At 40.3% G+C, this 2,693-nt stretch overlaps 1 non-coding gene across 1 annotated transcript; it reads left to right on the top strand.

Moving 5' to 3' along the window:
* Positions 1 to 1,921: 1,921 nt before the first annotated feature.
* Trnat-ugu (transfer RNA threonine (anticodon UGU)) lies at positions 1,922 to 1,996 on the top strand. The gene has a single exon. It is a non-coding gene; the product is annotated as a tRNA-Thr (tRNA).
* The last annotated feature ends 697 nt before the right edge of the window (positions 1,997 to 2,693 follow it).

Genomic DNA, 2,693 nt, shown 5'->3' with positions numbered 1-2,693 from the left:
TTCTCAGACAACCATTATGCACTATAGACAATCTCTCTACTTTGGACAGCATCACTTATTTTGCTGCTGAGATAGAATGAGTCAGTTAGTCTTATTCCCTGATCTAATACTTTCAGTATCAGCTGATTTAATTCAACTACATTCCATTACTCTTATTTTACTTTTGTTGATGCCCATCCTACAGCTCCTTTTCAAAGCACTATGCTTTCCATCCACTTGGTCTTCAAACATCTTTTTTGTCTCTAGCAGAATTACGATACCACTGGCAAACCGCAAAGTTCTTATTTATTCTTCATAAACTTTCCTTCTTTCTTCCATATTTTTTGGTTTCCTTCACTGTTTGCTCAATGTACAGATTTAATAGCATCAGATATACGTTGCAACCCACATTCATCCCCTCGTCAACTATGGCTTCTCTTTCATGCCATTTGACTGTTGTGCTGGAATCTGGTATCTGTATACCTTTAACTCCATGTATTTTATCCCTGCTACCTTCAGAATATCAAAGAGTATGTTCAAGACAACATGGTCAAAAGATTTCTCTAAATCTACAACTACTATGGATGTAACATTGCCTTTTTTAATATATCTTCAGAGATAAGTCATAGGGTAAGTATTGCCTTGTGTATTTCTGTATTTCTTCAGAATCCAAACAGATTTTCTCCAAGACTGGCTTCTACCAGTTCTTCTATCCTTCTGGAAGTAACTCGGGTCAGTATTTTGCAAGCATGACTTATTAAGCTAGTGCTTCAATAATACTCACACCTATCAGAACCTGCCTTCTTTCAAGTTGGAATTGTTACATTCTTCCTAAAGACTGAGGGTATTTTGCCTGTCTCATATATCTTGCACACCAGACAGACTAATTTTGCAATGGCTGGCTCTCTCAAGGATCACAAAAATTCTGAAGGAATGTCATCCTGTCTTCTGAGATAAGTCATAGGGTAAGTAATACCTTGCGTATTTCTGTATTTCTTCAGAACCAAAACAGATCTTCCCCAAGATCGGCTTCTACCTGTTCTACCATTCTTCTGTAAGTAATTTGGGTCAGTATTTTGCAAGCATGAATTAGTAAGCTAGTATACTTATATGGATATGGTGTCTGTTCTTTCAGACATGTCCGAAAGAACAGACGCCATTGATGACCTGCAGCCATCTAGAATGAAATTAGAATTATATTAATACCTTCAGTTGCTGACGGGCATTGATATATATCAACGGGGACAGGTGAAAATGTGTGCCATGAACAGGACTTGAACCCGGCATCTCCTGCTTACATGGCAAACTCTCTATCCATCTGAGCCGCCGAGGGCACAGAGGATAGCGCTACTGCAGGGACTATCTCGCTCACACCTCCCGCAAGACCCACATTCTCACCTTGTATGTCCACACACTAAATTCGTAATGTCCCATCCCAACACACTCATTACTCGTGGAAGACATTCTTCACAAGTCCCATAAGAGTTCAGGGATATGTGTGCATCCGCACAGAAGAAAGAGCTCATGGCCGGTGTTGCCAGAACTATATACTTATATGGATATGGCATCTGTTCTTTTGGACATGCCCGAAAAATCAGACACCATTGTTGACCTGCAGCCATCTAGAATGAAATTTGAATTATATTAATACCTTCAGCTGCTGACTGGTGTTGATATATATTTACAGGGATAGGTGAAAACGTGTGCCCCGACCGGGACTTGAACCTGGGATCTTCTGCTTACATGGCAGACACTCTATCCATCTGTGCGGATGCACACATATTCCCTTAACTCTTATGGGACTTGGTAAGAATGTCTTCCACGAGTAATGAGTGCATTGAGGTGGGACACTACGAATGTAGTGTGTGGACATACAAGGTGAAAATGTGGGTCTTGCGGGAGGTGTGCGCAAGATAGTCCCTGCACTCATGCTATCCTCTGTGCCCTTGGTGGCTCAGATGGATAGAGCATCTGCCTTGTAAGCAGGAGATCCCGGGTTCGAGTCCCAGCTGGGGCACACATTTTCGCCTGTCCCTGTTGATATACATCAATGCCCGTCAGCAGATCAAGGTATTAATATAATTATAATTTCTTTATTAAGCTAGTGGTTTAAAAGTACTCGCACCTATCAGTACATGTCTTCTTTGGAATTGGCATTGTTACATTATTACTATATACTGAGGGTATTTTGCCTGTCTCGTATGTCTTGCACACCAGACAGACTAATTTTGTCATGGCAGGCTCTCTCTCAAGGATAACAATAATTCTGAAGGAATGTCATCTACTTCAGGGTGCTTGTTTCCACCTGTCTTTCAGTGCTGTGTCAAATTCTTCCAACAGTACCATATCTCCCCCTCATCTTCATTTACATCCTTCATCCTTCAAGTTCTTTTCCTTGGATTCCTCATACTGTGCCTACAATAAAGTAATGCTTCTTTATAGCAATTTAGATGATGATCTGTTATACGGGGCACATCAGAAGAAACGCTTTTAGATGTTTCAGTGTCCTGTATTGATGTGTGAAATTCATTTTTTTTTACTGAATGAGCTTATTTTTAATGAGATATGAAAATGTATTATGACCGTCAATATTTGTGCTCCCCAAGTGTGCTCAGTTACCTGTGGGATACAACATGGATCAAAATAGGATTTACTTTTCCGGGTTTTTGCCAACAATCTGAACATACATACTGCTCATGATGCAATGTTATTAG

The sequence above is a fragment of the Schistocerca cancellata genome, chromosome 5 (assembly GCF_023864275.1).
Source record: "Schistocerca cancellata isolate TAMUIC-IGC-003103 chromosome 5, iqSchCanc2.1, whole genome shotgun sequence".
Taxonomy (NCBI): Eukaryota; Metazoa; Arthropoda; class Insecta; order Orthoptera; family Acrididae; genus Schistocerca; species Schistocerca cancellata.
This window is presented reverse-complemented; position numbering and strand designations above follow the sequence as displayed.